Here is a 12,116-nt window from a genome sequence, read left to right as displayed (position 1 = left end):
CGCTGATGGACTGGTGCAGATTGGAGGCTCCATCACCCCTCGCCATGTTAGCTCTTCAGATGTATGATTTTATTATGCAATTTCATTAATTTTTTCTATAATAATTTATTTAGGTAAAAAAGATGACCCTGTCAGTGCCGTTTCGGTTCTGTTAACCATGCTTGTTGGTGTTGGGGTTTTAACTTTTTAGGATTTATCTTGGATTTATATTGGCTTTAAAGAGAGAAGACCTAATACAAAATTTACGAAATCGCTTAGGAGTTATTTGATTTGGTTATGACTTATGAAAACACTTTGTTGTTGAATAGCTTAATATAAACTGGTTTTCTTTTGTGGTATAGGTAGTACTGAAGACTATTGGAAAAGATAGGATGCTGCTCAAGTAATGGCTCAGGTTGAGGACTTGTGTTTTCTTCATTTTGCATCGATCTGTAGAATTTTTCTTTTACAAAATTCCTCAGCTGATTAAGAATATATAGTTATTTTGTTTACTGACATGATGGTGTTTGTGTTGTTGTAGTTAGTATGGGAAGGACTTGGACTCGGAGGAGGGACAGATGTCCGAAACTGGGGCAGGTAGAATGATAAAACCGATTGTGCTCTTTTGTGTCTAATGAACTTCCATATGAACTGCTTCTTTCCTTGTTTTGCAGCCTGGTTTATCAGGCTATTTCAATAGCAAATAATGCATGCTGGGCTATTGGAGAACTTGCAGTTAAGGTATGTTAATGTTATGTGCTACATTTTGATTAAATTTTGTAGAATTGTATTGTGGCTGGAATCTAATTGGCTTAGTCAGAGTTATGTGCATAATGTAGTTTTAAACTGTTAGTTTCAAAAGCCAATTAGGACAAATGGTTCTGTTCTTTGTGATTGCTATTTGACTGTTATCTTTTAATTTTCCACTTATATATTTACTCCTGCAAAGAAAAAAAAGAAAAAAAAGAAAAAAAAGGAAAAAAAGAAGAAGTTATCTATGATTCACTTCTGCTTCTACTCTCACCGCTACTTCTGTACGATTTTAGTCCCTAAAATAAGAATAATTTTAAAATCAAGTTAAATCTTAAAAAAAAATTTATATACAAAAAAGAATTGAAAACAAAAAATTTTTTTACCTGTATTTTAGAAAATAAAATTGTAGTTAACCCTTATAATTACATTATTGAAACCTTAATTGAAGTACGATACAACATAGTAAAGGTCATAAACAAGTGTATTATGTATCGAAAATCAACATTGTAGATTACTTCCTAGTCAACATTTCTTTTCACATCACAACTAACTTTTAAAACAATAAAATACGATTATTTAAATTTAAGAATGATTGAAGCATAAAACAATAAAATAAGATTGTAATTTTTTTTTCCATACATCAAAACAAATATTGTAATTAAAATCAATATATAAGCCAAATAAATGGTTAGATTGAATTGCTTCCTAGTCTTTTTCGAATTGCTTAAATAACGTCCCATTATAAAATTTCAAATTGAACAAGCTTATAATAAACTGGTGCAATGAAACAAAATATTCAAAACTGAAATAAACTTTTGAAATATTCATTTCGTATATTTTAATTTTAGGAGCTACGTCAAAGTACCACGAATTTTGAAAATGATTCAATCCTTGCATTTTATACCATAGAGGTAAATACTTTGAAAAAGTTTTCCGTAATTCACAGTGGCGAAACTTAAAAATTTTTTTTGAAAGGGTCAAAAATCTTAATAAAAAATTATATAATAGTATTTATATTAAAATAAAATTTATAATTATAATTATTTTATTTTTAAATTTATTATTAATATGTAGGATTATATATGATTAAAATTAATAAAAAATAATTCTAATTTTAATTTAAAAAATTTTCTGTTTAGGTTAATAAGCCAATTTGATTTCAAATAAAAAATTAATTTAAAAAAAAAAATCAGTTTTTACATAAAAAAATTAGTTTTTACACATAAAAATCTATTTTTATTTAAAAAACTAATTTTTTATCTAAAAACTGATTTCTTTTTAAAAAATTGATTTTTTATTTAAATTATATAAAATTAATTATAAATTATAAATTATTTTTTAATATTTTAAAAAATTAATTTTACTTTTGATAATATTTATCTCTCAAAAATCTCAAGATTAATTATTTTTATTATTACTTTTATTACAAATTAAATAATATAATACAACAAAATAAAATTTTAAATTTTTAATAAAATAAAAATATCAAAATTTATTAATTTAAACAGTGTTATACTATAATGGTATTAAATTTGTAAAGTTAATTTAAAAATAAAATAATAACTTTTTATTAATAACTGATATTACTATTAGTTATGTTATAATTTTTATTATTCTAAAAATAAAATAATGTATGAAACTATATGAGAAGTTAAACATAATTTAGTGTTAATGCCATAATGATATTTAATTTGTAACGTTGATTTAAGGATATACCACTTATTATTGATTTAAAGATATGCTATTAGGATAAAAAGTTTGAAAGAGTGATAAAAATACACATAAAACTCAAATACATAAATTAAAAGTATATCAATTTAATCAAACAAGCTAATTTTATTTTCTTTAAAATAAAATTACTAATTTTTTACAAAAAGTTTGGAACCATAACCCCTAACCCACACAAAGTTCCGCCACTGGTAATTTATGAGATTTTCCAAACTGTTAAAAGAAAAAAAAAAAGAGAAATAGACCCGTCAAGTATTTATATAATTAATAACTAATAATATAATATAAACTAAAAGCTTACATTCTTACCGTTATTATATTGCTACTTCTTGTAATAATGAACACGAAGTTCGTCAATGCATGCCACGATCTTCTCTTTATCAAGTGGATAGTGTTTAATGCATTCGAACGCAATACAGTCCAACTTAATACAAATTTCCATTTTCAATTGGTCATGTTCATAACGTTTCTGACATCGCTTGACACATTCGGCAACGGCTTTATGGACTTTAATATCACTAATATTACCAAATGTAGTCGAAGATTCTGCAACGATAACTTTCTGGAATTTAACATTGCCAGAACAAATTACGACTCCAGTAATCAATATTACAATTGCATGCGCCACACAATTTTTAGCCATAGATCTTCTCTTTCTCTCTTACAATAGACAAAACTTTATATAAGTTCATGTCCCCTTCTTAAAAGTTCTCTAAATAAGTTTATATATATATATATATATATATATATATATATATATATATATATATATATATTAAATAATCAAACATTAAATAGAATAATCAAACCAATCTTATATAGTAGAATAATCAAATTAAAACTATAACAGGTGAATAATCAAATATTTACAATAGTATAATAATTCTTTTTATAATTCTACCAAGTCTACACTCTTTATAAAAAACACTATTTTAATATCAGTATTTTTTTAAGAATCAAACACGTATTTTTTTATTATATTAATTAAAAAATAATTTAAATACATAATTAATTAATAATAACCGTATTTTTATGAGTGTCAAGAATAGTATTTGATATATTTATAATATTTTTTTATAAAATATTAAATATCTATTTTTATATATAATAATTGATTAAAAATTGATTTTTAGCGTACGTATAAAATTCTTATGATACCAAATAGAGCTACAAATTATTAATTTAACAATTGCTTAGCTTCTCATTGTAGCGAAGTATTGTTTTAGCATAATTAATTATTTTTGGTTAATCTTGAATGTCAATTAAATTTGATGACTTTCGTATAGGATTCTAAATTATATATTAGACATAAGATAACATTGAACATATATCATAGGTAATAAAGAAATAGAAAGCATCCTACCTTATAATATAATTTGTACTAGAAATCTCTAGTACGGGTTGTGAGATGGATTGGAAACCTGTAGGTCGAGGCGATTTGTCGCATCGTTTGCTTGGAGTGATAGGTGGTGGTATTGCAAAGATACTCCGACGCCTAAGTCAGAATGGATCTGAAAGGTATAAAATGTGTGAAATAAGTAACGTACTTGAGGAGGCTTCTGACTCCTCTTTATATAACTTGGGGTAGTTTATTTTATCTTACTTTATTAGCTAAAATAAGGGGAAGTATTTGAATTCTGAATATCGGTTCAAGCAGTTATGATTTTGGGCTGGGTTAGACCATGGTGATGGCCTAGGCCTAGATGCCCGGGTCGAGATGACTTGGGGGAAGGAGACCTGAAAATCATGTCCGAAACAGTTGCCTCCAGAGCGAGAGAGCGGGTGGGCCTGATCCTGCAGCTTGGGAGTGCCTAGTTATGCGAACCGTGAGGCGGGGCGCTTGTGAGTGCGCGAGGGCAGTCCTCTTCGGGGGGCCGTGTGTAACGACCCAATTTTCAGTACGTCATGATCATATTGAAATTCGAGCGTCACTAACTTGCTTTCATAAAAATTAACTAAATATTTATTATTAATCATATTAGTGTGAGATCGAATTCTCGAAAAAACTAATAATTGACTAAGTACGATAAAATAACACAAACATCAAAGATAGAAATAATATACATCATACATACTACTTATATATATATATATACTGTTATACAGGTCATATATAAGTTAGTGTACAATCCTTCACATCTTGTTACTGTATATATAATCAACACTTCGGACCCTGATCCATATAAGAAGTCACTAAGCTGGCGCCCGAAAATTAGCCTAGTCAACTATATACATCCTATTCTCTCAGTGAGGCTAATCAAAAATGAGAGACTAAACACAAAAGCTAGGCTAACACAAAAAACTCCCAAAAGTCACATCCTTAGCTCTCAAGCATCAACTATCGTCGTCATAGGAAATCTCAATCACATCTGAACACTTCTCAAGATCTCCAAATATATAGGGATGGTCCATCTTATAGAACAGGATGCTCGTCTCTATCTTATGTGGAGAAAAGGAAGGGGTTAAAACTAGGATTCTTAGTAGGGTCAGGGGTAGTTAGTTAAGTCAGTATTATCACAGTTTAACTAGTTCACAGCCAAATATTCAAGAATCACAGAGAAATAGCCAGTCACAACAATTCAGAATACCATTAAGGAATGCACAAATACAAGAAGACAATCATAAACAACTTTATATTATCAAGTAAAATGCACATGCACAGCATGGATGATGCATGTCTAGTCCTATCGCAGGTAATGAGCTCATTTTTCGATTTCGACCTGCACCCGACACAATCCAACTCACATGTCAGATAAGGCATTCTAGCGACATAACCTCTGTAAGTTTCTACTTCTTGCAGGCGCTGTCAGCTGAAGTATGTCGAACATGACCTCTGTAAGTACTTGCAGGCGCTGATTCTCCAACTGAAGCCATTCCATATTTACGAGCATCCTCGCACAATCATTCACATACAAAGCCCACAGCTTGTTAACTTTTATCCTTCGGCACCATAACCATACTATTGTCACCCTCTCGTGATCTTTCCATAATCACACGTGCCGATTTATCTCCTCTCTTTCTTCTGTCTTTTACTTATTTATCCTTAATAGTTCAAACTATCTTCACACTGTTCTCTCATCATCTACTAAGTAGTTTATGGAAAAAGAATCATAAGGTTCTTTAATTAAGTCGGTGTTCTCTAAAGCTTTTAAGATTACTCTATTTACTACTCTCTACTTTATTCTTCATAATACATATAATAATATTCTTATAAAATTATATCTTTGATAAATAATAATTATAATAATAATTTACTCTAATATAAATGAGTAATTTTAAACAAATATTTAAAATAATATTTCTAATACTCTTAAAACTTATTTTATAAAACCTTATTCTCAAACTTTTATTAATTACTTTCTAAACCACGAACTCCTGAGTATTTTATTTTTGATGTCAACATTTTATAGATTATATTTAAACCCTCACTCTTTGTTTCATATTTATTAAAATAATCCTGAACTTTTATAAAATATCCATTTTATCCCTGAACTTTATTTATTACCCAAATTACCCGAAAAACTTATATAATTATAATATTAAACTCAATTTTTTCATAAAAATACATTTATATTCCCCAAAAATAATTCTTCATGGCTGTTTCTTCTCTTCACAAAAAATCGAAACCCTTTTTATTTAGTTTTCAAAATATACATTTAAATCTTAATCCGTTTTCGAATTTTACGGTTACTGAAAGAACCCTTTTAATACAAACTTGTAATCTGAATCTGTTTGAACTCAGCAGCAGAAAATTTATGAGACAATTTCATTTTGTCTCATGAATATAAAAAAACAGAACAGAGTAGAGAAGAGAGAAGTTGACACCATCATGTATCCTGGTTCGGTTGCCTTGTGTAATGCAACCTACGTCCAGTCTCCACCACAACAGTGGTAGAATTTCCACTATAGTTAAAGTATTACATACACCAATTCTACAGATTAACACAATCCTTTCACACTCAAGTTCTAACCTAACTTGACTTGGTTATGCTAATACCTAACTCTTCACTCTTAGTGCTAACCCAACTAAGAAAGGGGTACCTCACATGTATAAGATACAAGACACAGACTTAACCTAAAGAAATCTGTAATCACTCTAGGATTTTCACTCATGTGTATCTCTCTGCCTCTTTCCACTCTTAGGCTCTTTCAATGACTCTCTCATTCAGCCTTTTACCTCAAGAAATTACAGAAAGATAAACATTGAAAAGTAAATTATAATCTGTAAAACATGAAGGAGATTAATGCTTCAACAACCTATTTGCTTTGTGATAAACCAGATTTGCTAGCCTCTGATTCAGTTCTTCATTCTGGTGGAATGTTCCTTTGACTAGGAAGCACTGTCCAGGTAGATGAACTTCTTCAAAGAGCTCTTCTCAGAACATGCACCTCAAGAACACTGGTTATCTCTCCCTCCCTTCTGAATGGTGAACCAACTTCTTTAGTATCTCCTTGTATGTTGCTTAGTTGATCTCTTCTACGTCAACTCTCGAGCTTTGTGCTTCACCAACCCACCATCTCACTTTTTCCCATTAATCCTCAAAATAGGAACTTTGGTTCTGACCTTCTCTTGTTGATCGAAAGCCACAGGACAGCAAAAACAAATGTTTTCAATGGTAAACCCAGATCTTGGCCATTGAAAAACAACTTGGTCTCCAAGACACACATATGATCGTAGATGCACAGCAGTGAAGAGCAGAGATCATCTTTCCCATATAACCCATTTCGGACTGGCAAAGAGTTGGGAAGGAGAGAAGAAAGCAATATGTATGAAATCGAAAATATGTTACCTTTGACCTTTGCCTTAGCTTGATTTGGTTTGATTTTGTTGATTTGATCTCAATCTTTCTTGCCTAATCTTCTCTTTCTTTCTTCTTTTGTAAATAACTTAGGAACTAAGCACTCTCTCACTTCTGTGATTTCTGACCAAGAGGAAAAAAGTGAACCTTGCTTTTGGTGAAAGCAAGTGGGAGGGAATTGCTTGCTATCGGGTTTAGATTTGATCAATTCATTTGGCCCGTTTTGATTTCTCAGCTTTGTTTCCTTTTGGGCTTTGTTTGTATTGTCATCCCATCAGCATGATTAATTTGTTCCATAGTGGACTGCAGCTGAATATTGAATTTTTGGCCTGCATCACTTCAACCAAAATAATCAAAACTAATTAGTTAGTTTGTCCAATAAAGTAATGTTTGTCATCATTAATTAATTTAGTTAATTTCTTAAGTCAACAATCTCTCCCTTGATGACAAACATAATTAAACATTAATAAAAAAGAATTGAATTTTAGTAAATTTAAGAAACTTTCCTTTGAATGATGTTGTTTGCTCTTGTGTTGCTCCCCCTTTCCTTTTCAAGGGTAGCTCCCCCTAGATTTATTCACTTCTTTTTGTATTATACTTTTAAAGAGCACAATAAAGAGCTGCATATAATTCAACTTTGACTAAGGGAGATTAAACATTCATCATTAACAAACCAGCCCAAAATACAACATGTCATGTCAGCACTTTTGACAAAAAACTATTTCAGAAAATGATCATGCTTTGACAAAGACATAACATTAAGACTAGCATTCATATAACATAAAAGCAATTTTCAAATTTTATGCCAAAACTTCACAACAGTAGCAAATTTTGCAAATCAATTTTTTTATGCCAACAATATTGTAGCAGCAACAATCAATATTCAAAAAAATAACCAAAGTAACAACATTGTAGCAGCAGCAATCAATATTCAAAAAATCAATCAAAGATTCACAATCCTGCTACTCATGCGCTATTACTCCCCCTTTTGTCATCAAGGGTGGAAAATAGGCAAATCCAGGAAAAAAAATTACACCATATAACCTGCAAAAAATGTTAATGCATAGTCTAAAACACCAAATTAATTTAAAGTAAATGCAACAGTTGTTAAAGTATTACAGTCATCCGGAATAACAAACAGAAGTTCAAAAATAACAAAAGAAATAGTTTTCATGAGACAAAAGTGAGCAGACAGCAGCAGCTTCATGAGACAAATCTAGGCATCTGAACTAGTTCTCTCCGAATCAGCTTCCTCTTCAGCATCAGTGGCATGATCTTCATCTTGTTGAAGATTATCAATGAATTTCATGAATACAGCCACTCTATCCCTTGATTTTCGGAGGAAATTCTCATGCTTGCTTACTAGCTTCCTTTGTTCCTTACTCATGGCAATCATGTGATTGGATTGGAAGACAAACTCTTGGACTACATCTCAAACAACATTAAACAGAGTAGATTTTTGTCCAGTAGAGATGGAGGTGCCCTCAGTGGAACGAGGAGAAGATTCCTCAGCAATAAACTCATCATCTTCATCATCTAGAACTACTCTCTCAAAACGAGTAGGTTTTTTTTGATGTTTCACTGAACCAATCCCTTTTAGATATGAATGTCTGTTTTCATAATCCTCATTGGACAAGTCAATACCAAAATACTCAAAAATACAAGTTAGAAACATTCCATAAGGAAGGGCTTTGTCTTTCACACTTCTAACAGAGCCAAATATGTATCTAACCATCAAATAAGCAAAGGAAATTTCTATTTTAGTGAGCAGGGCATACAAAACAAGAGTGTCAGTATAAGATACCCTTTGATATGAACCATTTTGAGAAAGTATGATGTGGTTGACAATTCGGTGAAACTGAGCATGTTTATATCCTAGGACTTTGTGAGTGGGTGTAATGCCATCAATCAAGGAAACATGTTCACAAATATGAGCCAAAGCATCATTGAAAGAAATACCAACTCCTTCATTCCACTTAACAGAGGTATAAGCACAAACCCCAACATCAGTATATTTCAATGAATCACTTATTGTTTCATTATTTAAAACAATATCTCGGCCCTTGACATAAAAATGCACACTACCCAAATGATTGTCATATTAGCATAAAACACTTTGACCAAAAGTGGGTAAACATGCTTTTTTATGTTAAAAAGGTGATTCTAGTCTTAAAATTCCAAATTTTTAACAAATGAAAAACTTTTCTTTTTTAGGTTTGGAAAATCAGCAAGAAAAGATGGACACAGGGTACGGTACTTAATAACTCCTTCATAAAAGTCATTATTCATGGCAGACCTAAATCTATAAGGGTTATAGTTGGAATGAGATGTCATGAAGTGAGATTTATGAGCAAAAGAATCAATGTCTAGTTCTCTAACAGATTTGAGAGGGAGACGAGGTTTACCTCTTTGAGAACGCAAGGGAACAGACCATGGCTTAGGCTGAGTTGACTCAGGAACTGGTTCTTCAACAGCAGAAGGTTTTCCTTTGGATATGCTGGGTTTCGAAGAACTGGGTTTTGAAGGCGGTTCTTTGGTGGTGGCGTCGGCTTGGCAAAGGTTGGATATCTTGGTGTGGTGTTGGTTCGTGCCATGGGGTCAGTGCGAGGAGGAGAGGTAGGAGGAGAAGGTGAGGGAGTGAAAGTCTGATCTCTTGAATGAGTAGAGGGCCTCGGTTTTGATGGAAGTTTGAGAATCTTTTCACGAGGAATTTTATGAGAAATGGTTTTCTTCCTCATTTGGGTGGTTTCTGACTAAGAGGAAAGAGAAGCAATAAAGGTAGTGAAGGAAACCGAAGAGTTTGAGGAGGAGTTATGGAGGGAGAAAAAAAAGTATTGGTAACCGTACCCAAAAGAAATTTTCTTAAACCATGCAACTGCATCACCTCTGATTTGACTTGAGAGGACTTGACATCATAAAAAGAAAGATTTGATTTTATTTAAAATTAAAATGGAAATTTATTTCAAAATTAAAAAAAACCTTTTGGACAAAAAAAAGAGAAATAAACTAAAGTAAACAGGCCAACAAAAACAAAAAAAAAACTCATGTAACATTCATATTGGGCCTAGAGGTGGTTTGGTTTAAGGAAACACATTGGACTACTCATGTTCAAATTTTTGAGGTTGGCCCAGATAAATCTGCATGTGCAACAAGCCCAGAGAACGCTGATTGAAGAGAATGTTCTTCACTTGCCCAGAATTTTCTCATACCTGTTTATGAGACAAAAACTCTAACAAACACATCAATAACTGTCAAACAAAGAATCATGGCTTAAAATCCCTAGACTAGTCCTAAGCATGCAAATCTGTCCTCAGGTAGTGGTTTAGTGAAAATATCTTCTAATTGCTCCTCTAATTTAACAAATTGAATGATAATATCCCCCTTTTGAACATGTTCTCTTATTGAGTGAAATTTTACTTCAATATGTTTAGTTCTAGAATGCAAAACTGGATTTTTAGAAATATTAATGGCACTCATATTATCACACAACAAGGGAATATTTTTAGTATTTAATTTGTAATCAGCAAGTTGTGTTTTCAACCACATAAGCTGAGAACAATAAGAAGAAGCAGCTATATACTCAGCCTCATCAGTGGATAAAGTCACTGTTGGCTGCTTCTTACTTGACCAAACATTCAAGGACTTTCCAAGGAAACAACATAAGTTTGATGTGCTTCTTCTATCAACTCTATCACCGGCAAAATCTGCATCACAATAACCAACTACAGAAAAATCATCAATCTTAGGATACCAGAGACCAAAATTGGATGTGCCATGAACATATCTAATGATCCTCTTAACTGCAGAAATATGAGACTCTTTTGGTTTAGATTGGAATCTTGAACACATTTCAACACTTTACACAATATCGGGTCTAGAGGAAGTTAAGTACATAAGAGAGCCAATCATTCCTCTATACCTAGTCTCATTTATATCTTTCTCAGTTTCTCTCTTGTCTAATTTTGAATTAGGGTGCATGGGAGTTTCCATGGGTTTGGCATTTTTCATACCAAATTTCTTAACTAGTTCCTTGGCATACTTCTCTTGATGGATGAAAGTTCTATTTTTATTTTGTATAAATTGTACCCCAAGAAAAAAAATAAGTTCACCCATCATACTGATGTCAAATTCACTTGTCATGAGTTTTCCAAATTCAGTACAAAGGGATTCATTGGCTGATCCAAAAATAATGTCATCAACATATATTTGGACTAGAATGAAAGAATCATTAGAATTTTTGATAAATAGAGTTGTGTCTGTGGTGCCTCTTTGAAAACTATTTTTTAAAAGAAAAGAGCTAAGTCTCTCATACCAAGCTCTAGGAGCTTATCTCAAGCCATAGAGAGCTTTTGATAATTTGAAAACATGATTGGAAAATTCTTTATTTTCAAAACCTGGTGGCTGCTCCACATACACTTCCCTATCTATCACACCATTTAAAAATGCATATTTTACATCCATTTGATATAATTTAAAACCATAAAATGCAGCATAAGCTAAGAGAAGTCTTATGAGTTCCATTCAGGCAACAGAGGCAAAGGATTCATCAAAGTCTATTCCTTCTTCCTGGTCATATCCTTGTGCCACTAGCCTTACTTTGTTTCATGCAATGCTACTGCTCTGAGGGTTACCTAAAACTGTAGGTCGATCTCGGATGAGATCTTCTATGCTGGTCGGAGCCGACGTATCCAGCAGGTGTGTAGCAGCCGGATCTGGTGTGTCCGACTTGTGGAACTGAGAATGCTACTGATCCTTCATCCCCGGAGGGTGGGGGGTACCTGCAAGGGACTCCGATGCTTAAGTTAGCAAGGGTATTAAACAGGTATTGAGTAGAATTAGAGTATGAGTTATATCTGG

The 12,116-nt window shown here is 32.0% G+C and overlaps 1 long non-coding RNA gene across 1 annotated transcript; it reads left to right on the top strand.

Annotated features, from left to right (window-relative positions):
* The first annotated feature begins 349 nt into the window (after positions 1-349).
* LOC130968217 (uncharacterized) lies at positions 350-725 on the top strand. The gene is made up of 3 exons (XR_009081560.1): positions 350-394; positions 521-576; positions 654-725. It is a non-coding gene; the product is annotated as an uncharacterized LOC130968217 (long non-coding RNA).
* Positions 726-12,116: the final 11,391 nt, after the last annotated feature.

The sequence above is a fragment of the Arachis stenosperma genome, chromosome 3 (assembly GCF_014773155.1).
Source record: "Arachis stenosperma cultivar V10309 chromosome 3, arast.V10309.gnm1.PFL2, whole genome shotgun sequence".
Taxonomy (NCBI): Eukaryota; Viridiplantae; Streptophyta; class Magnoliopsida; order Fabales; family Fabaceae; genus Arachis; species Arachis stenosperma.
Note: the sequence above shows the minus strand (reverse complement) of the source record. Positions and strands in the feature narration are given on the sequence as shown.